Source organism: Camelus dromedarius, chromosome 6, assembly GCF_036321535.1.
Source record: "Camelus dromedarius isolate mCamDro1 chromosome 6, mCamDro1.pat, whole genome shotgun sequence".
NCBI lineage: Eukaryota > Metazoa > Chordata > Mammalia > Artiodactyla > Camelidae > Camelus > Camelus dromedarius.
This window is the reverse complement of record NC_087441.1, coordinates 10,156,852-10,179,228: the sequence shown is the minus strand read 5'-3', so window position 1 is coordinate 10,179,228 and position 22,377 is coordinate 10,156,852. Positions and strand designations below refer to the sequence as shown.

At 37.7% G+C, this 22,377-nt stretch overlaps 1 long non-coding RNA gene across 2 annotated transcripts in view; it reads right to left on the bottom strand.

The window, feature by feature from the left end:
* The window catches only part of LOC116154448 (uncharacterized), a 221,364-nt gene that overhangs the window by 19,081 nt on the left and 179,906 nt on the right, over nucleotides 1-22,377 (bottom strand). Inside the window, exon 3 of one of the 2 annotated variants that reach the window (XR_010381207.1) lies at nucleotides 15,836-15,999. The exons of the other annotated variant lie outside the window; for it this stretch is intronic. This is a non-coding gene — a long non-coding RNA (uncharacterized LOC116154448). The remainder of the gene's footprint in view (nucleotides 1-15,835; nucleotides 16,000-22,377) is intronic. 2 annotated transcript variants of the gene reach the window in all.

The following is a 22,377-nucleotide window of genomic DNA, read 5'->3' as shown; positions in this document are numbered from 1 at the left end:
AAGAATAAACTTCTAGATATAAAAATATAATAATTTAAATTTAAAAATAAAGTATTAAGAAAAATGAGTAAACCTAGGGAATTGATAAGTGTTATGGACAATGTCTGTGTCTCTCCAAAATTCGTATGTTGAAATGCTACCCCACATGATGGTATGAACAGGTGGAGTCTTTGGGAGGTGATTAGGATTGGACAAGGTCCTGAGGGTGGAACCCTCATGAATGGGATTAGTGCCCTTATAAAAGTCAGGAGAGAGCTTGCTTTCTATCTGCTCTCCGCCATATGAGAACAGAGGAGAAAACAGCCACCTGCTACCCAGAAGGCAGCTCACATCAGAGCCCATACATGCTGGCACCCTGATCCTAGCACCCAGCCTCAAGAGCTGAGTCAGTTTCTGTTATTCATATGCCACCCAGTCTGCGGTGTTTTGTTATAGCGGCCTGGGTATGCTAAGACAGTATGGAAACAGTGTGAATACTCATCAGAGTTCCAGAAGAAGTTAAAAGAGAATGACGTAGCAACATTATGTATTTCTTTATTTATTTGTGGCTTTTGATGATAACAATGAGTCAAAGTCTGCTTAAAAAGATGCTTAAAAGAGATTCATAATAAGTTTGAAATTTGGTTTTAGAAAGAAAAATGCTTATTTTTGAAAGTCAATAATAATTGAACATATTTATTTGCATTGATTGAGTTAAAGTAATTATTCTAAATTCTAAATTACGTGTAAATTTAGAATTCAAAATATCAAAGAAGTTTTGATCAAAACTTGTTTTTGTAAGTTTTTATTTACCACTTCTTTATTTTTTTAACTTGTTAATGAAATTTGTTTGAAATATTCTTGGGAGTGCAGATAATGTAAAGTAAATATTCTGAAATGTCAATTTCCTTTCAATTATAATTTCCAGTTTTTAAAACCCTAGCCTTTCTTTAAGAAATTTACATTCAAATAGATTTATTTTCCTTCCATTATGATGGGTAACTTTCTCAGTGACTTTATAACAGCTCAGATTCCCAGGACAAGCATATATGTGTGTGTGTGTATATATATATATATAGTTTCAGACACTCAAATTTGGAATCCTGTATCCTGATAATTCTTTTCTTTCTCAACTTACATGGAAAAATTATGAAATGAAGCAATGACCACAAAATATGACACTAGCATTTTACTAGAAAATGTTCCGCTTACTCACGCAAAAGGATTAGACTTTTACAAGTGTCCTCATGCCCCAAATCAGTAAAAGTCTTTTTTCATAAGGGACTAGTTGCAAGACAGTTCAGTTACTAGCTAAAAATCACAGGATACCTCACAACATTTTAGAGTCACTTCTTTTACCACCCTGTATGGAAATTATCGATACATATTGTGTTTTGGACCAATGAAGCACAGGAAATGGAAAAGGTGCCATTATTGAATTTACTGTTACGGGTTCATGGTCAACATACTATAGAACTCAGGACAACACTGATCCAGAAAATTATAAAAGCAGAATGGCTTTACTGCAGATGGATGAGTCTGCAGATGTTATTAAGAGTGCTCAGCTAATAGCACTAATTAGAAGTCCTCAAGAGAAATGTTTTATAGAACATTATTAGTCCTACAAAGACACACCTAAACAAACTACTGAGTGTGAAATATTAAAAGCGATTAATGAATACTTTGACACAAAGTATTAAACAAATACGGTGTATATTTTGTACTGATGGTACAGCTGAAAAACAGGAAAACACAGAGGATTTGTTTCAAAATACTTTGGGAGCCCTGAGTGTTTCTAAATGGTGAATCAATAAATTAATATACTCTAGACTACTTTAGCTCCATTAAAAAAATGAGTAGAAAGGTTTCTGGCTGTCCTTTGAAGAATGCTTGGTGTTGTCTAGCAGGTAATTTTTGGGTTGTCTGATTCATTTTGAGTCTGTACCTTTTGCTGTCTTTGACCTATTTTGCAACTCTGTGAAGATAAAAGTTACCTTGTAGAGGGCTGATGGTGATGAAGATGTTTCTGGTTCAGGGTAATGCAAATGGCTCTATTCATAAAGATGCAAATGAGCTTTGTTTCTTGGAGCTATCATTGATTTCTTCCCACGTGGAAAAGATGATTCCAAACATTACGTGTTATTGTCCTTTGGCTCTTGGATCAGTTTGCTTCTTTCAGTAAATTCATTTCAGCTTTCCTGATTGCCTATGTCTGAGTCTATTCTTTGGATTCTCCTTTGAACTTGCTTTAACATCATACTGAACCCCTCATTAATTAATAAATTGGATAAAATCTTTGACATGTACTCATTTTATAGTTTCATAGGAGTCACAATTTTACCTTTTATAAAAATAAAATCCTTTAACAATGTGAATATGTTCCAGTTTCTCATTAAAATTTAAAAAATTATTTTACATGTATTCTGTTAAATTAATTAAACAAAGAGGCCATTAGACTAGGGTGGTTTTAATGCCTTAGCAGCCTTTGTAAGCAAACCATAACCTAAGCCTATAAATGTCTCAAGGTTAAGAAATCAAAACTTAAAGCAACCAATCACAAATGGCCAGCCAGCCTTTCCCCCAAAATGCAGCCACTTAAGCTACAGCCAATCAAATCAGTTCTTTGCTTGGCTTCCACTTCTTTCCCATAAAAGTCTTCCCCTTCTTTCCCATAAAAGTCTTCCCCAGCTCCTGTGGATGGAATGCTCCTAGCCACTTCCCTGTTTGGCACTGCCTTATTAAAAGTGAATTTTCCTCAAATAAACTCTTAATTTTTTCATGTACCTATCTTTTAACAGTTCAATATTTAATATTTAAAACTTCCATTTGTATTTTAACTCTATGTTTTCAAGATAAAATGAAAATGTATTGTAGTTTGTCTCACTAAGCCCTATAGACAAAGGGTACCATATAACTTTTGTTCAAATTAGAATATTTTGAAAGTGCCACAGGAACTGTTTATAATTGCACTGGCACAGTAGGTTGAACCAGGAGAGTCCTCAACAAAGCAGTATTGTCCTGAACAAACCAGGACGGATGCTCACACTACACGTAAGTGACCTTGAATCCCCTGTAGGTCACAATAGCGTGCCACACAAGTGTTTTCTATGTGTGTTATGATGTGAAAAGTGTTGCTGAATAACTTTACAGTATATGAACATACTATAATTCACTTTCCTGTCAGTGGGTATTTAAGATGTTCTTAAATTTTTATATTACAAGTAATCCTGCTGGAGCATTTTTGTCCATGCCTCCTTGCGGGCACATGGGACAGTCCCCCTAGGCTTTACAGCTAGCAGTATGACCATGTTCAGCTTTTCAAGGAATCTCCTATTTATTTTCCAAGGTGGTAGCATTCATTTATACCCACACATCAGTGTTAGAAATGTTCCTTTCTCCACATCTTTGCCAATGCCTATTAATATTAGACACATTAACCTTTGTTACTTTGATGAGTGCAAATTGCATCTCAGGGTTTTCATCCAACTTTCCCTAACCATAGTGAGGTTAGACATTTTTCAGGTATCTTTTGCCTCTTCCCATTGCTTACCTGAAATGCCTATTTACTTGTTTGGCTTATCTTCTCTGACTTATTTTGCTTACCTCTTTCTTATTGCTTTGTGGAATTTGTTCAAATACTCTCAGCAGTAAAATTTTCTGTCACATTTTCTGGAAATATCTTATCCCAGTTTATAATCCTCCCCTATTTGCAGATCTTTGGATATAAAGAGGTTTTTAGATTTGGTATTGTCAAATTTATCAGTTTCCTTCTTTATGGTTTGTGCTTTTTGTATCTTGTTAAGAAATGCTCTTATACCCTGGAGTAATTAAGAAAGTGTCCTATGTCTTCTTTCAAAACTTACAGAATTTGCTTTTCACATTCAAGTCTTTAGGCAACCTGGAATTGATTTTCGTTCAGGAGTAATATGTGATACTGATTTTAGTTAAGTTTCTTTCCCTCACATTAATAACCAATAATCCCAGTTCTACTTAGTTCATTGCTCATCCTTTGCCCACTGATTTTGGAGGTCAACTTTGCCAACAAATCAAGTTTCTATGTATATAAACTTATATCCGTGTTCTCTGTTCCACTGGTTAGCATTTTTGTCTCTCCTTATGCACGTGGTCCTACAATGATTTCGTGATGTATTTTGATACCTGGTGGGGCAAGCCCTTCTACCTGGTTCTTCTCCAACTTTGGGGAGGTATTCTCAAACCTTTGACTTTCCATGTAAATTTAGTATAATTCTGTCAAATTGCCTGCAAAATAGTTCTGAGACTTTACATGAAATTCTATCAAATTTATAGATAAATATGGGATAAATTGACATATTTAGGGTATTAACACTTGCTTTACTGAACATGATGACAAATTACTCCATTTATTTTGGCATTTTTATCATAGTTTTTAAACATGCTATCCTTCCTTCCAAAAATGTTACGCAAGCATTTTATGGGATTAATTCCCAGTTACCTTATATTCTTTATGCCATTGTACATGCTATCACTTTTGTAAAATTACATTTTCTAATTCACATTGCTATTAGAATTACAGTTGACCTTTGTCTGTTGATCATATGTCTAGTAATCTTGCTAAACTCTTGTTAATTAAGTCCAAAGGCAAGAAAGATAGAAACTGTATTTTCTCCCTTGTAGCAAGGATCCTAGATGTCATATGCATACATTAGACTTAAATTGTGGAATCAATGTCTTTGCCATTTTGGCTGGTAAATGGTTACAGAGGCACTAGGCTTTTCTGAAGGAGTTACAACCAGGGTGCTAGGTCTGAACCCTGACTTCAAAGGTATAGAAAGCCCTTTGGCTGGCGTAGATCGCGGTAAAAGCAGTATGATTCTGCCACCAGCAAAAGTCGGTGCAGCTTCTTGATTCAGCAAGTGACTTCTTGATTGCTAAAAAATATTACTCATCAAACATGTCTCGATGAAAAACAATAGTCTGCATCCCATGCTTTTTCTTCTGTTAAAACAACATAAAAAACAACAAACAAACAGAATTGGCAAGGCCTTCAGAGTGTCTGTGGCTTTCAAATTTACTTAACAGTTTGTGTTTATGGCCCTTGAGGATTTCACTTAACAACAACAACAACAACTGATTCCTAAGCTCCACTCAAAAGCAATTAAATATCTTGGAGTGGGCCCAGGCAGCCACATATTTTAAAACGTCACCAGGGTATTTGAATGTGCAGCCAGAGTTGAGAGTAGACTGCACACTTAGAGGTCACAAATGCAGGGACAAACATTGCTTTTCTGGACATTGTGACATCAAAACCAGGAACCAGACAGAAACGAAAAAAGCTGGGGGGTGGGGGGTGGTTTGTTTTTTGTTTTAGCAATCTATAAATAAATAAATAAATAAATAAATAAATAAATAAATGAAAGTTTACCAATATGGCAGAAGCATGAACCAAATGGTCCCATCGCCCCTAGGATGTATAATGATCCAGATGAAGTAAACAAGGACGCCTTTCCAGATCAACTGAATGGGGACGTGGAGGGGTGGGGAGTATGTTTCAAAATCTTCTCAAGTGACTAATGTGCAAAGCAGAGGTAACACTGGAAAACCATGTCTGGGATTCTTTAGATATATTTCAACCAATGAGATCATCTTCTTGGATCTAGAATCCCTAAAGGGTGGGGCTTTCCCTTGAGGGGAAGAAATGTTCCTACATTCAATCAACATTGTAGTAAGTTCATCCCAAAACAAGAAATGATGATTTAAGGGGGCAAAACTTGGCCTCAGGCAGATTTTTCTCTTCTTCTTGAGGGCTAGGGGAGTCTGCCCCACCTCCAAGGCATGGAAGTGCTTGAGCATCCCGGCATGGATTGGGAACTGATGGAAGAATGATACTGTAGGAAACCACGCAGTTAGATTTGGACTCTGGGTTCTGAAAGTAGCTTCCTGAGTACCATGAATAGTACTCACACCCTGTACTTCCCCTCTCTTATCCAAAGACAGAGCTTTTAATCAGGGCTAGCCACTTGTTTTTCCATAGAGTAACCACATGAGTAACCACAGCTTGCCTGAGATCACTTTTACCTCCTCACCCCAAGGCCGTAGTTGCCAAAGTGGAACAGGAGTGAGTGACAAGGAACGAACACAACATTTACCCTGCAATGTGACTTCTAAATCAATCTGCCTTCAAAACACTCAGTTCTGATCTTAACTTTTCCACGTTTATTTCTCCAAACACATTTCCCATTTTCAGATTATTTTCTTCCTTCCCTTCTTCTTCTTTTTTTTTTTTTAAGTCCTCCAATGGGCCAAAGAAATAACTGGTTTAGTGGTGAGTCCAACAGGACCAAGTTGGCTGATGGGAGAACTGGCTGTAAGAGTTCATTCAAATGGAGTTGAAAGTTTACTTTGGCTTTTGTACCTACTCAAAAATAAATAAATTTGATTCAATAAATTTGGAAACTTGAATTTTCCACAGCACTTTGACAGAGGCAGGTCAGGCTGGGTCAGGTCTCCTTGTAGGTCAATAATTGGGGCTAATTCTGGCTTGGCTCAGCATAACCATAGCCCTAGAGGATTCAGAAATGCTCTGCATTTCTATTTAGGGGCCAGAGTTAAAAGAAAACACGTGCCCAGCTTGAACTCTGCATTTTGGAATCATAACATCACAACCACCAGCTAAGAACTATAAACCAACATGGGAAAGAGAAGCAGGGGCTGGGGGAAGAGAGAGACTGAGTCTGGAAGGCAGCTGAATAGTGGCTGGGATCCAAGATTAGCTTTGCATTAAAAAGGAGTTGAGTTGGTTAACATCAATAGTCACAATTTGGTATTTTCGCATCTTTGTTTCTATTGGAATTGATCATTTTTAGCATGTCAGCAGAGTAAGTTCTGTTGGTCTCTTTGTTTGGTTTACTTGTGGATTCTTTCACTCTTGTTTGTGGAGTCCCTACTTTGCAGCAGACACTATGACAGGCACTCCTAAAGCTGAGAACCTTGCCTTGCATCTTAGTGGCCAACTATTCGCCATGCGAGCCCACCATGCCCACAGCAGGCAGTCTTCTTAAACCCGGGCCCTTCCTTTCCCTTTCTGACTACCTCTGACTCTACACTGGAGGCGGTTCTCAAATATCAGCCTGATCTCGACACTGACTATCGTGGTGGCTTGGCGCTTTCCCTCCTGGCCTTCTCACTCTCCCTAAGTAATTAAGTTCCCTAATGATAGTGAAGCATCATTACAATAATGTTGATACCTGCTGTAATCACTGGCATTCTGGCTTTCCAATTTCCAGCATTCGCCTTAGATCAAGTAGCTCTGCAGTAATGCAGCGGAAGGTCACCCGATGAAGGGGCTGATAGCAAAGAGGACAGGTCTACTTAGCATGCACGGAGGAGTATGCTTTTCTGGCTGGTAGAGCTAATCTTTCAAGTTGTCCTTTTTTGACTTTCTCAGTTTAATCAGTTTAATCTCATCTTCCCTCTTTTCTGATTACAAGGATTTTCCATAGAAACCTTGCCTCCACAATAAAGACCATGTGGCAATTTATTCTCATATTGATTTCAACATTTCTGTTTCTCTACCAAGGAGCCAATCGTGGGGGGAGGGGAAGGAAGCTGGAGGAAGAAGAGCCAGAAAAAGGAGGAGGAGAGGGGAGTAGAGAGTGAAAGCCTTTCATTAGTAGGAAAGCCACACACTCCAGTTATCGGAGAAACCGAAATACATCTTAAAGTCACTGAAAGCAGAAATGACAGCCAAATGGGAAGGTCTCTATAATGATTAAAGTTAGTTCAAGCAGCCATAACAAGGGATTCTGTCCACACTAAAGAGATAGAGAGACACAGGCAGAAAGACGTACAGATAGACACACACATACAGCAGACAGACACACACCAGCAAGACACACACACCTTCTGCAGAGAACTTGCACATATCTGAGAAGATGCATCACACAGTGGCAACCTTCCTCGTGGATTCAGTGGATTCTGCTCCTATCCCTCCTCCCCATCCAGAGGAGTAAGCAGTGCCTTCCTGAGAGCAAAGAGCCATTTGCCAAGAGAGGGGAAAAGCAAAAAAGCAGGGTTGGAAGGTGGTGAGTCCACTTTTGAACGTATCTTTGAACTGTTACTAGACAGCCTGGTGGAGATGTCCAGCTGGTGGGGTACAAGGGAGGTGGTTCTGGACTGCAATAGAGTGGACCAAGGTGGAAAACTCTCAAAGAGAGGAGAATTTGGTGAGTGGATGCATATAAAATGCAGTGTGTTCTTTAGATAAAATTTAAATATTGCATATCCAGCTAATACAATTGGCTATGTAATTTTTAAAGCTTTTGGAAATTGATCAGCTTTAGGGTTTGGTCAACTGTTGGTTTAACCCCATCATGCCCACTGGAAAAATGTCACAGAACAAAAATTAAAACACTTTGTTTTTCCTTAATAAGAAAAAACCAAATGTCTTTTTAGGAATCAACTTTCTTTGTGGTAAGGTAAAACAATCAAAAAAAAGAAAAAGAAAAAAGAAAGAAGGAGAGAGAGAGAGAAAGAAAAGAAGGAAGGGAGGGAGGGAGGAAGGAAGAAAGCAAGTAAGAAAAAAAAGAAAGAAAAGAAATTTTCCACGGGAACTCAGGCGTGCTGGAGGACTGAAATGAATTGCTTCTTTTAAAATTCTCAACCTGTTTCCATTTGTTCTATATGAACTACAATCATTACATGTTTAGTGAGTGCCAAAACTAGCTTTATTTTGCACCAATTGCACTTGGTTCTAAAAAGCATAAGCCTGCAAATTTAAAAGGGACCAAATCACTGCCCCAGATATTTGTCTCCTAAAATGTGCAGTGGTGGGTGGGATGCGGTGGGCGGTACAGAGCCAAGTATTCCGCGCAGTAAATATGCTGCATTTTCACTATCCCTAGTGAATCTTTGTACTTTCTCTTCAGGGTTCCTGGAGATAATTATATACTATAGCCAGCTGAAAAGAACATCTGTTTTAAGAACTGTGAACTTACAGGAGCCATTTGTCTGTCTGATCCATTCCCCTTACTTCCTTTCCCGTTTTTTGCACCTTTACAATTCTGCATTGATCAAATCTATGCAAAATAAAGGGGCTGAGGAAAACACTAAACAGCCATAATTTCTTCTCCCTTCAAAAGGTTACTCGCCACCTTTCCTGTTAAATAATTCTGCTTGATATAAACACCCAACTTTTTTTTTACTTTTTAAATTTGTTTTTGTAAGCTTGTGTTTCCCTTTCCCTTTAAATGGAAGTCTTTGGTTCACTAGAGCTTACTGCTTAATGACAATGTGGTGGAGTTAGCCCAGGAGAACAATGCATCCATTAATCTGCCTCATGCTTAATTGGTAACTACTGTATGGGCTGGCATTTCAAACACAGATTGCAAATGTACTTGAATTAGTTACTGTTTAATTGATACAATTGGCATTCAGCCTAGAACCAACATGCAGCTACTGTACAAAGAGAGAGGCTTGAAAGGAGAGAGAAAAAAAAATACAAGGTATGATTATGATTCATCCTTTATATCAATTATTCGTGGAATATAATTACATAGTTCTTCATATTGCTTTAACAAGAAACAGACCAAAACAGGCTGCTAAAAATGCCTGCAATGCTTGCTGACATAAAGGCTAACAGCAGTCACTCCCCACTTCCTCTCTTTCTTGATTCTCCTCTTAGAATAGTTACGCATGTTCAACTGAGTTTGGGAAATGTAGTATTTATAAAGGAATGAAATATCTAAAAGGACATTTTTGACAATGTCTCCAGAATAGCAGGATTTCAAGGAAATAGAGTGCTCTCACGGCAATAATTCAGCTTTAGTACCATTCACACCAGTGTTACTGTGAACATATTTTCAACAGCAAAAATTAATTTCTTGGGATTAATCCCCAAATAATTCTGCTTAGATGCATCATGCAGGAACCATTAGGTTCTACAACCTGCCTTTGAATAGAGAATATTTTAATTCCGGAAATATTGCAATGAGTATCTTCTACACACCCAGAATCACACGAAGTGATTCAGTATACAATTTCTCATGTGACCCTCCAACCCCCACGCTTTCCTCCCCAGTTTGGATCTTTACTTCATTGTTTAAATCTATGTAAAATAATCGGACTGAGAAAAGCATTACACTGAACTTTTTCACCCTTTTTTCATGTTAACCCACTTTTAGTCTTCAATGACTTTGCTTGATGTACAATACCCAGCTGCCATCTTGATTTTACAGGTATATGCCAATCATATGAGAATTTATGCCTTTTTCATACCCAGAATTCCTATAAAACACCCCAGACTGTTTTTGCCAACTTAAAGTGAAAATCCCCTCTTTGGTTCAGTGAGCAGTTATTGAGAATCTACTATATATCCAGTTTGGTCTTTATGTTGTGTGAGATATTACAGAAAACTGATCATAATAGTATCCATGAGGTTCAAATTGCCAAAATCAAAGGGACCATTTCTGTTCTAGTTTTTAAAGTTATTTGTCATTTACCTTTGTTTTGCACTACATGACTTTTCTGTGGTTGAGTTTTTGTAATAGTGAAAAATGTTGTTCTGGTTCCCTGACATAAAATCCTCCTGGTTCTCTCCCTGCCTCTCTGACAGCTTCTTCTCAATTGCTTTTGGAGGTATCTCTTTCTCCATCCAGTATTTAAACACAGGGGGTTAATATCTCAGATCTCTTTCACTCTATACACATTCTCTGTGCAGTTTCGTTCTACGCTGGTGACTCTATACACCACAGGGACTTAAGCTACATTCCACAATTCTGGAGAATTTTTTCTCCTGCAAAATAATACGTGTAAGTTGTTTAAAAAAAAATCACTTGAGAGTATCTCATACATAAATTCCCATTTCTCATTTTACTTTGCAGATTTCTCCATTGCAACCCAGTACCAGACACAGAAAGCTAACTGGATGTCTCTACTAGGCTGTCTCGTACCAACTCATAGATAATTTCAACAGCAGACTCACCGCCGTCCTTGCCAACTCACTTCTCTTTTTCTGCCGCCTCTCCTCTCTTATGAGGCATGGTCCCTATTTCTGCAGTCACCCGAGCTGTCAGCCTGAGAGTCAGGATGTTTCCCTGCCCTTCATTGCCCGCCCCCTCCACCAACCTGATTGGATCACAAGTCCTGCGGAGTTGAATGTCCATTTACTAGTTTTCAAAAGTGTCCTTTCTTCCCTGTCCTCAATGCCACTGTTTTCCAGATCCTGCTCGCTCCTCAGTGGAACTTTCAGCATCACCTGCTACCCAGCTTTCCTGCCTTTAGGGTCACCTCTTCTCCAATCCCCTTCTGCAGAGATGACTCCAAAGCCAGAACACTACTGAAGAGCCTCAAGAAGGGCATAGGCTTCAGGAAAAGACTCGGTTGTGTTCTAGTTCTGGCCTATGTTTCCTTTTTTCAATTTTTCCAAATGTGCCCAGCCTTCTTCATCTGGCTAACTGCCACATTCTCAAGGCTCAGGTCCACTGTCATTCCTGGTTAAGTTGTCTCTGGCCTTTCTTGGCTAAGACAGTGTCCAGCCTCTGTCTTCCCTTAGTTCCCCAGGCATACTTCTGTTACAGACCTGACTGTATCTCACCACAGCCCCGAAAGACCACTGTGGCTTCATTGTCACAGTCTAGTCACATTCTGCTTTGGTTGAAAGAAATGAAAATCATATTTTCATTTTTAAACTATTGATTTACTCTATGTATTAAAAAATAGACTTATTTCTTGGTATCTTAGAAGAGATGTAAAACATAATATTGGATTCAGTTGATGTAAAACATAATATTGGATTCAGTTTTACATACTGAGTGTATTAAATAATACGTGTTCTCTTGTTTCTTTTCTTTGCCACTGACTGGCTGAGTCACACCAGGCAAACCATGTAGCCTCTCGAAGTAACCACTTCATCACCTATAAAATTATCTCTAAGATGGTTAGATCTTTGTAACACTAATCTTCACACTTACGTGTTTTTTTCCCATGTTAGGTTGTGTAAGTTGTCATTTAATAAAAGCATTAGTGGTTTACTATTGTTGCATTAAAAATGATCCCAAAAGTTCTGGTTCAAAGTAGTTTTAGACATTGATTTTTGTCCCTATAGGGACATCGAGTTTTGTCCTTATACTCAATGTAGAATTGTGGAAATTAGAAGAAGAGGAAGGAGAAGGAGAAGGGGAGAGAGGAGAGAGAAGGGAGAAAAAGGAGGAGTAGTAGGACGACGAGAATAATGATGATGCAGATTTGTGTCCAAGAGAAAAGCACAAGAAGGGATGGGTCAAAACTAGAAGCAAATGAAAATAGATGCCTCCCCCATAACGATTACGCATAATTGTAATAGATCATTTTCAGGTTTGATTCTAAGCTCCCTGGCATCCAAAATGAAAAGAGCAACAGTCTCATATTCTAAAGTTATCATATGGGGAAGCAAAGTTTTTCCAGCACAAATTTTTAAAATAAGCTTCTTCACAGTGAGCTCCAGGTACCAGACACCAAAGAGTGTACTAGACAATGCCTCAACTAAATTCCTAAATAAAATATAAGAAGAGACAGAACTTATAACACCCTTCCAGAAGGGCAAAGCGATGATTTTGAAAGTCTGTAAAGACAATTCCACATGTGGATATATTTCGGTTGATAGCCTTCTGCTGACCAAGTCTGATTAAAACTAAAATCAAGAATAACTCAATGAGTAGCAGCACAGCAAATCCTGAAACCGATCTTCCCAAAATACCACTTTTGCCCAGATTCTGATGGGATCACCGTGGTCTATTCTGAATAAAATTCTACTCCAGGAAGTGGTAGTTGATCCCTCCTTCAGATTTTACAAGCATTTTCTGTCACGCTATTCACCACCACTAACAAACTCTGTGATGTTCAGCAAATGACTCGAGCTCTGTCATTTAGTCTCCTCATCTGTAAAATGGGGATATCAACACCACTTAGTTCCTTGGGTTGTTATGAGGATAAAATGTAATTAAGCATATAAACTGCGTATGACCAAGCCCAGCATGTAAAAGTGGTTTTATATTACATTATATGGCTTCATACGTTTGTATTATATGTGCCTTGACTTGCATCGGCACCAAAAAAAGCTTCTTTCAGCGGGCATAACGGGTCACATATTTGCAGGTTGTTTAAGCTGTCAGTAAACCGTGCTTTTGGTTACTCTGGTGATGAAATTCTTTATTATTCAGAGACACAGAACCTGTTTTTAAAATTTATATACATCTAGATTTACTCATAGCCATTCTTTATCATTTTCTAAACAAAGTTGCTCTCTTGCAAGACATAGTCGTCTCCTGGAATAGTGAGCAAAGATTCTGCCTATGAGCCTGGAAACTTGCGTTTAGTCTAACTTAGTGCCATCTCCGTTTCAGCCTCCCTATCGATAATGTGAGAACATATGGACAGCTGTTAAATGTTCACTCTAATTTCAAATTTCTGATTCTAAAAATTCCATCTTCATTTGAGGTTAAAAATCCTTTTAAACAGAGGAAAGCAAATGAGTAAAAAAAAAAAAAAATCTGTATGTAAAACACTTCTCTCTGATGTATAGTTCTTATTTCCCTAAATTTCTTAACTCTAAGGAGAATTGATGTTTTCCCAGTTAACTTTCAGTTTCCTTTGATGTTCCTGAAAATGTCAGGCCAATCAACCCCCAGACGGCTCTATTACAAGTGTTACCCTTTTGCAGCAACAGCATCTCTCTGAGCTTTAGACCCAATTTCGCTAAGTATTCTCACCTCGTTTAAGATGAGAGCAAAGCCTCCTATTCACTGGCCTGGACTGCCTATGCCATCTTCTGCCTATGCTGTCTTCATCTCTCATCAGAATGGCTAGCACTGACCTCGAGAAGAAGCTCATTGAGCATCTCTGATTTTTCCTCCTTCCCCTACTCACCCCTCCCCAGGAATGAGTCAGGATTCCATACCCCTCCCCCAAGAAGAAAGAGTTGTGATCTGAACGGCTAAAACTTTAGGACTTGGCACAACTGTCAAAGAGATGAAGGTGTCAGAACCTGAATGTGGGCTTTCCCTCTCTGGTCTCTGTTTCCTTCATAGAAGAGAGAATGGTAATGAGGACCAGAGCCATTTCCCCTCAGAGAAATCCCAAACATCTCTCTGTATCTTTAGCTCTCCCACTTTGGAGTCCCTGCTGCCTCAAGGGGCAGCCCTGGATTGGGGGTACCGGGGCCCAGGTTTAATAAAGTTCCAAGCAGGAGACTTTGCATCAGGGCAGACACCTTCCTCCTCCCTCCCTTTCTCTCTACCTCTCTTTACTTATATTTCCTCCCAGCTTGGGAGGTCTACTTCAGTTCAGCCAACCCGATCGGTAACATTAAAGACCCAGGATTGGGTTTAGAGAATTATCCACGTGGCTCAGGAAGAAAGAATGTTCCAAGAACAGCAGACTAGCTGGAGTTCTGTGTTAAGGATGAAGGCCAGGGCCAAAGCAAAAAAAGATGGACAGTTTTGTCAGTCTTGGTCAGTCTTTCTCTGGTGACTGTATTTTCTGTGAACACTCACCCCAAGAGATATCTATGGCCGGGCAGAACTCAGTTATTTGAGTTCCTTTGCCAAATAACACCACATGACATCACTTTAACTGCAATTTCATTAACAGAGCTGCCATTTGGTATGGCGGATTTTAACTCATTCCATTATTTTTGGTAGGAAGTAGACAGGTTGTAGCCAGCGCTTTTTTGTGCCGTTCCCTTTTTATGGTTAGTGGGAGTGGAAAGTTTCCTCTTTTAGAATCTCTGCCTCTTTTTGATGCACTATATAGATGTAGCAGAATCGATCGGGAAACAATGGATGTATTTTTAAAAGCTGTATGTCTATCTCAGTAACTAAGCCTTGCCGACTGAGGACTTTACACAGATGCTTTTCTCTTTTCACTGGCTAAATCCAAGTCTGGAGTGTAGACACCATCGATTGTAATTATTGTCTTTATCTCCTATCTTGCAAAGCATGCAATAGGTGTGCAAATAAATATTGATTAGAAAAATTAGTAAAAATCACAGAAAGATAATCATAGAAGAAATACAAATAGCCAGTAAATGTTTAAAAAAAAAAACCAGGTTCACTCTTCCCAGTAATTGTAGATATGTACATTGGAACTGTCTATCAAATTAGTAACAATATTAAGATATTTTAATATTTGATAGATGTTATAAAAGAGTTATCATAGACTGTGGCTGAAAGATAAAAATATTTCTGGGAAGCAATTTGGCAATATGTATTAATCTTTAAAATTTATATTGTCAAAGAACAATGACATGGAACAATTCTTGGGGTATGATGATAATTTAATTATTATTCAACAAATATTAAAGGCCCACCATGTGCCAGGCAATGCTCTAAGTGAGCAAAGCCCTTTTCTTCAAGGAACTTACATGGAAAACAAAGCCAGCTAGCGATTTGTGCTGTGAACAGTATGACCATAGACCCCTTTGCCTGGGACAGTCTAGTTTAAGGCTTTCGTCCCAACATAACCTTTAGTAGGAACGTAGGGCAGTAGAGTGATGGAGAGGGTGTTATTCTAGGCAGACAGTCAGGCGATCTCTCTTGGAGAAGGTGACTTCAGGCAGATGCCTGAATCTAGGAAGGAATGAGCCCATGACCCTTGGGGACATCATTCAGGCAGAGGACAGAGCATGATTGAAGAGCAGAAAGGAGGAGAGTGAAAGGACAAAGGCTGGGGTGAAATGGAGTCATGTGCAAACTTACTTAAACATTCATCCCAATCTTCTGGAATTGCTGAAACACATTTAGAGTGGGCTCCACCTTTGTTTCTGACAACGTTGTTAATAAGACTCTCTAGTTAGCAAAATTTGTTACCATAACTTAAATAGAGAATGCCATGATCAGCTCACCTTCTGCTCAAGATGAGATGTCCTCTCTTCCAGAGAGTACCTTCAGGTCTTCACAACTGGACAAGTGCCGGGCTGTGAGCACCAGTGAGCCGGAACTCCCTGGCCAGTATCCAATGTCAATCCTTTCTCTTTGGCACAACCCTCATTCATTTTTGTTCTAGTTACTACATTTGAAAACATTTTAAAGTCAATGTAAGTTTCCACTATAGAGATTAATTGGCCAAAGTTATTTATACTCAGAGAAGGATAAATTTTCCAGGGAATTTATTTCTGTATTTTTAAATTAAACTCAGAGAAGCATATAAGTCATGCAGGAGGTGAAAACTGGGCCATCACTTATGTTCCCTTCATCGGGACCAGTGGAACAGACTCTTTTGGGAGGAAATTAGCCAAGAATTACACTCCATCTGTATAGGATTTTTGAGAAGATGACATCAGTGGTTTACGTCTTCTATTAATTAGTGATTTAGATTTAATCCACCTCATTTATTGAGCACCAATGAAGTACAAGGCACTCTGTTACAAGGCAAGTTCTTTTCAACTATCTCTGCTCATGCCCACCCCCCAAAGAATTCTGAAAACATAGGTATACCCTCATACATTTTTCTAGGTCGATATCTAAATTTTTTTACATTTTTTTAAACTGAACTATAGTCAGTTTACAATGATATCTAAATTTTTAATCACAAATTCAATTTGTTGAAAACTGTTTAATTTCTGCTAACTGTAACTATTGACATTTTAAAATAAAATTATTACATCACTCTTTGTAATATATCAAGTTGAATATAAATACCAGAGCAATTTGTTATCCACTATCATCAATTAAAACATATTAACAAGCTCTTCAAGAGTCAGCAATTTTACATTGTTCCTTTTTCTTCTTGAACTGATTTTTCATTATACTTAATAATTCATCTCTGCCTCTAAGGTGTGTAAATTAAAATGTATTTATTGATTTATTTCATTTATTTATTATTTCTGACCATCAAGATCTATGAACTACAATATTCTTCTGCACTGACTCATCATTAACAGTATCATAAATCTTAATAAGTCATTACTAAAAAATAAAAGTTAAAATTTATAAATGTTTTCATTGTTGCTAGAATTAGATATTACTAGCATTAAACCCATTTTCAATGTCATTTTCATAGCTATAGTGCTGAAAATATTCGTTGACATAAATAAGCAGAAGAGAAGGAAAGTTTTGCTATAGACTGTCACTCAAATCCACGAGCTCTCTCTAAGTTGTGTGCAAATATCACAAAGTGATCTGTGATCAAACATTTTCATGATGAGCTGAAAACTTGTTTAGGATCTCTTTCAATTTTGTGGAAAGCAAAATATTAGAAAACACATGACTTGCAAAAGGATTTTTTTATCACCTTTACCCATATACTGAACACATTCTTTTTCGGTTTCCAGGAAGGAAACTTAAAGGCCTTACCAAGACTTATCAAATGACAACTAATTATATAAGTTACTTTTTCACTTGGAGGCATGTTGTACTAAAATTGTATGCTAATATTTTATACACAGTATGCTAAAAGTATTTATTTAAAATAAAGTAGTGCTTCATTTCAGAAGTCCCTTGCTAATATAATAAAATATTTCTATCTTATCTCATGCTTTCAATATATTTTTTAAACATTCATCAACATTCCAAGATTCAAGTTTAGCTCATTGAATTTATGAGAATGTCCATTTTGTCAAAGTTATTGGTCCAGTTGGACTCCCCTTCTGCCTGAAAATGTGATTTCACTTTTCAGTTCAAAGGAATGTGTTAATATATATTGCATGACAGCCATCCCCTTATTGTATTCTAATTGTAAAATAAAGATAAAATGATTGATAGATAGGTAGACACATAGAGCAAAGAGCCTAGTTAAGAATTTGTCACTTGGATAAAATAAGAAACCACTGCCTTTATGGAACTCTGTAAGTGATGGAGTTAGAAAAAATGATGTGATTGCATGAAAAAATTTAAACTACTCTTTTTTTTTAACATTTTTTATTGATTTATAATCATTTTACAATGTTGTATCAAATTCCAGTGTAGAGTACATTTTTTCAGTTATACATGAACATATATATATTTTGTCACATTTTTTTCTCTGTGAACTACCATAAGATCTTGCATATATTTCCTTGTGCTATACAGTATAATCTTGTTTATCTGTTCTACAATTTTGAAATCCCGTCTATCCCTTCCCATCCTCCACCCCCTTGGCAACTACAAGTTTGTATTCTATGTCTATGAGTCTATTTCTATTTTGTACTTATGCTTTGTTTGTTTGTTTTTTTACATTCCGATCTCATAAGGTATTTTTCTTTCTCTTACTGGCTTACTTCACTTAGAATGACATTCTTCAGGAGCATCCATGTTGCTGCAAATGGCATTGTGTTGTCGGTTTTTATGGCTGAGTAGTATTCCATTGTATAAATATACCACCTCTTCTTTATCCAGTCATCCGCTGATGGACATTTAGGCTGTTTCCATGTCTTGGCTATTGTAAACAGTGCTGCTATGAACATTGGGGTGCAGGTGTCATCCTGAAGTAGGGTTCCTTCTGGGTATATGCCCAGGAGTGGGATTCCTGGGTCATATGGTAAGTCTATTCCTAGTCTTTTGAGGAATCTCCATACTGTTTTCCACAGTGGCTGCACTAAAATGCATTCCCACCAGCAGTGTAGGAGGGTTCCCTTTTCTCCACAGCCTCTCCAGCATTTGTCACTTGTGGATTTTTGAATGATGGCCATTCTGACTGGTGTGAGGTGATACCTCATTGTAGTTTTGATTTGCATTTCTCTGATAATTAGTGATATTGAGCATTTTTTCATGTGCCTATTGATCATTTGTATGTGTTCCTTGCAGAATTGCTTGTTTAGGTCTTTTGCCCATTTTTGGATTGGGTTGTTTGTTTCTTTCTTATTGAGTCGTATGAGCTGCTTATATATTCTGGAGATCAAGCCTTTGTTGGTTTCATTTGCAAAGATTTTCTCCCATTCCATAGGTTGTCTTTTTGTTTTACTTATGGCTTCCTTTGCTGTGCAGAAGCGTGCAAATTTCATTAGGTCCCATTTGTTGATTCTTGCTTTTATTTCTATTGCTTGGGTAGACTGTTCTAGGAGAACATTTTTGAGATGTATGTCAGATAATGTTTTGCCTATATTTTCTTCTAGGAGGTTTATTGTATCTTGTCTTATGTTTAAGTCTTTAATCCATTTTGAGTTGATTTTTGTATATGGTGTAAGGGAGTGTTCTAGCTTCATTGCTTTACAGGCTGCTGTCCAGTTTTCCCAACACCATTTGCTGAAGAGACTGTCTTTATTCCATTGTATATTCTTGCCTCCTTTGTCAAAGATGAGTTGACCAAAAGTTTGTGGTTCATTTCTGGGCTCTCTATTCTGTTCCAATGGCCTATATGTCTGTTTTTGTACCAATACCATGCTGTCTTGATGACTGTAGCTCTATAGTATTCTCTGAAGTCTGGGAGAGTTATTCCTCCAGCCTCTTTCTTTCTCTTCAGTAACGCTTTGGCAATTCTAGGTCTTTTGTGGTTCCATATAAATTTGATTATGATTTGTTCTAGTTCTGTGAAATATGTCCTGGGTAATTTGATAGGGATTGCATTAAATCTGTAGATTGCCTTGGGCAGTGTGACCATTTTAACAATATTGATTCTTCCAATCCAAGAGCATGGGCTATCTTTCCATTTTTTAAAGTCTTCTTTAATTTCCTTCATCAGTGGCTTATAGTTTTCTGTGTATAATTCTTTCACCTCCTTGGTTAGATTTATTCCTAAATCTATTCCTAAATTTATCTTATTACTTTGGGTGCTATTTTAAAGGGGATTGTTTCTTTACTTTCTTTTTCTGTTGATTCATTGTTAGTGTAAAGAAATGCAACTGATTTTTGAACGTTAATCTTGTAACTTGCTACCTTGCTGAATTCTTCAATCAGCTCTAGTAGTTTTTGTGTGGACCTTTTAGGGTTTTCTATATATAGTAACATGTCGTTGGCATATAGTGACACTTCCACCTCTTCTCCAATTTAGATCCCTTTTATTTCTCTCTCTTGCCTGATTGCTGTGGCTAGGACTTCCAAGACTATGTTGAATAGGAGTGGTGATAGTGGGCATCCTTGTCTTGTCCCAGATTTTAATGGGATGCTTTTGGGTTTTTCACCATTGAGTACTATGCTGTCTGTAGGTTTGTCATATATAGCTTTTATTATGTTGAGATATGTTCCCTCTACACCCACTTTGGTGAGAGTTTTTATCATAACTGGGTGTTGAATTTTATCAAATGCTTTTTCTGCATCTATTGAGATGATCATGTGGTTTTTGTCCTTTCTCTTGTTGATGTGATGTATTACATTAATTGATTTGCATATGTTGAACCACTCTTGTGTCCCTGGGATGAACCCCTCTTGGTCATGATGTATAATCTTTTTTATGTGTTGTTGGATTCTATTTGCTAATATTTTGGTGAGGATTTTGGCGTCTGTGTTCATCAGTGATATTGGCCTATAATTCTCTTTTTTGGTAGTGTCTTTGCCTGGTTTTGGTATCAGGGTGATGGTGGCTTCATAGAATGAGTTTGGGAGTATTCCCTCCTTTTCAATCTTCTGGAAGAGTTTGAGAAGGATTGGTATGAGTTTTTCGTCGTATGTTTGGTAGAATTCCACAGTGAAGCCATCCGGTCCTGGACCTTTATTTGTAGGGAGGTTTTTTATTGCTATTTCTATTTCATTTCTAGTGATCGGTTTGTTCAAGTGGTCAGTTTCTTCTTGACTCAGTCTTGGTGGACAGTATGTTTCCAGAAACTTGTCCATCTCCCCTAGGTTATCCAGTTTGGTTCCATATAGTTTTTCATAATATTCTCATATGATATTCTGTATTTCTATTTTATTTGTTGTAATTTCTCCATTTTCCTTTCTTATTTTGCTAATTTGTGCTCTCTCTTTTTTCTTCTTTGTGAGTTTGGCCAGAGGTTTACTTTTTCAAAATAACAGCTTTTGGTTTGCTGATGTGATTGCATGAAAAAATTTAAACTACTCTTCACAACTTGCCCAAGATCCCTGAGGGTCATGGAGGAACTAGAACAGGAGCATGGGGTCTGTCTCCAGCACCATGTTTTGTTTTGTTTTGTTTTGTTTTGTTTTGTTTTGTTTTGTTTTGTTTTAGCTCACCCTAATGTCTTTTATTTGACTCTGAAGCAGAGAGAATCCTCTGAAGATTTCAGAGTGGTGTGATCAGAGCTTGCGGATGATATTATAAAACCAAATACATTAGTCATTTTCAGTCCTTTGAAAGTTCTCAAAGAACAGAGTAGAACTTTGCCATGACTGGCATATTTTTATCTAGTTCAAAGGTTCATCAACGTCCATTACAGATTAATGAGTTAACGTTTGCTTGCAACTGTGCAGGTAAACGGAGCAACCTAATTATGTCCTCGGCATATCAAACACTGCAGCTCACTTTGCCTAAATCTAATTTGGATATTTATACACTTTCTAAAAATAGAAAATTGAGAATTATCCATTATCCAGAACTAGTCATTCAATTAACAAGGAGATAAATACTAAAGAGCCTGATCCCAATCATCGGAAAATGAGGGCACCGTGAGATCAAGGACATGAAAGCCGTGTACGGTCACAGCACACCCGGGCAGGACAGGACTCTGCTCCCCTGGGGTCATTTTTTCCACTATAATCTCTATGTTTAGTCTTTTCCCTCTCTCTGTGCATTACCGTTGTCCTTTTACAGATAGAAAACTGAGGCTCTCAACAGATCCATAACTTGCAGGAATTGCTCAGAGTGTAATTCTAATCCAGACCTGTCACAACACTATGTGCATATTCATTGCAATGGAGTACCCCATCTCAGTCCCCTTACAAAAGAAAAAGGGTTCCATTTAGTGTGGTGTGGCACTGGTTCATACTGAGAGCATATCAAAAACTCAGTCTGTTTCTAACCATTCAACTTTGTTGACGAACACAGACAAAATCATAGTTTTGTTAGTCACAGAATGTAAATAATGTAAATAATGTAGCACCCACAGAATTCAAAGTAAGAAATAAATGACTTTTTCTCTTCTGCAGGTCACGGAATTGGGTGGATTCTTGTTTACGTTCTTCTCTTCAAAGGTGTTTTCTATACTTGCCGCCTGATTGGGTAGAGACTGAAACTGACAGGTGAGGAAATGTAAATGTAATCAGTCGCTATGGAAATGCGGTACTTACATTAAGTGCATGCTGACACCCTCTGATTTCTCCCCAGGGCTCCCCGCTCACTTGGAGCCTGAGGAGTCCTAACACCAAGTGCTTCCATGTTAATAGACTGAGGGATAAGAACTTTGGGTGGAGGCATGATAAGTAAAGATCCTACTTATTTAACTAACTTGCTGAAACTAAAGACTTTCATAAAGTTAACCCAACTCTTGAGGAATTCAGAAGCAATAAGACTTAGAGAAAATAAATAAAGGCAGATTTTGGAGTCAGACAAAAATGAATTCGGATGCCAGTCTGCTATGTA